Genomic DNA, 1,686 nt, shown 5'->3' on the forward strand with positions numbered 1-1,686 from the left:
TAGATATATAGATATATAGATATATAGATATATAGATATATAGATATATAGATGATATATAGATATCCTCCGAAATCATGCCCCAATGACTCACCTTTTCAAATCAGATCTGATCTCCTAACAGCGTTTTCAATTATCAAATTTTACTTGATGAATCTACTAACAAATATAGCACACCCATGATCCAACCACCTTGCAAAAGCCCCACCACTGAACACATGAAACTTGGTGGGGAGTTAGATCTAACCCTGACATGAAGTGAAAAACTTTAAAGAAAGACGAAAGTGATTCAGTTTACTCTGGAACTAAATGTAATAAGTTTACACCGGAACTAAATGGAAAAGGATTTATCAACATGAAGAAAATTTGTTTGTTTGTTTGTTTTTTTCTTTTGCTGGAAATCATACTCAGGACCTTGCACTTGGTAGGCAACCATCTGTGCCACTGAGTTGTATCCCCTGCCCCTGAGGAAATATGATATACAGGATATCAAAGAAAGATTTTCCCAGGTGGTTCCCATCAGATGTCCTACTTGGAATTGAAATTGGTGTGCTAATACAAATGCTAATTCAATCAGGTATCTCTGGCCTGAATAGCACTGACTAGCAATGATTTGCCATCTAACTAACTCAATAAGGCATTCATCACATATGTGCATTTCTTTCTTAATTAATGCAGGTGGGGCAGGAATCTCAGCATGTGTTCTATTGCTATTTATCAAGATAAATATAGGAAATGACTTTAATAGAATTGGGCTAATAGCTTTTGAACATCATCCTCAAGGGAGTTATTCAAACAAAAGCCAATGACTTAACCATCTTCCACATTGTTTTAATTGATGTTTTTGACTTTAAAGAAAAAGGAAGATTATTTGAAGCTATGTTTATGGTTTTTCCCCTAACAATATTTTTTCTCTTTCCCTTATAAGAAGCATGAAATAAATCTCTGTTTGGAGGGAATATCAAGTCATTTCATTTTCTCCAAATAGGCTATTTTAATGAGCAAACTTTGAGTAAAATTGATTGCTCTGGACCAGAATAGTATTTAATAGAGAAATTAAAGTACAAAGGCAGGCTAGCCTATGATTTTCACTTGAGAAGCTTAAAATTTATTTTAAAATTTATGTCTACTTTTGTAAAACACTTTTCAGCTAAAAAGTACACATTACATGATTTTTTAAAAATAGTCTTCAAAGTGTAAAACAAAACAAAGTATACAGCAAAGAAAGGAATAAATTTCATAATTAGATAGAAAGTATCTTAAAAGATCTGGAAAAACTTTAGTAAAACTGACTCCACTGGGAAGAAATGCAAATAGCCTATAAAATCAGACATGATAAAGCATACTTTCATACATTTTAGAATTAGAAGAGGTTACTAATCACTAATTGACTGAACTACAAGATGTCATGTTTAAGGGTTAAATAACAAAAGCTATTCTATCAATAGAATAGCTATTCTATTCTATTATTAGCTAACCATGGACCCCGCTCTCTGAAACCATGAGCCAACCAAATCTCTCCTCAAGTTTCACTCCTAATAATGTGTGTATGTGTGTGTGTGTGTGTGTGTGTGTGTGTGTGTGTGTGTGTGTTTAGACAGGGAAGGGGGGAGAGAGAGAAACTTATGCTGTGAATGCTAAGTGAAGGCCAATTATATTTCACTGACTCTTCTAAGCCCTTTATTT

The sequence above is a fragment of the Octodon degus genome, unplaced genomic scaffold (assembly GCF_000260255.1).
Source record: "Octodon degus isolate 3935 unplaced genomic scaffold, OctDeg1.0 scaffold00256, whole genome shotgun sequence".
Taxonomy (NCBI): domain Eukaryota; kingdom Metazoa; phylum Chordata; class Mammalia; order Rodentia; family Octodontidae; genus Octodon; species Octodon degus.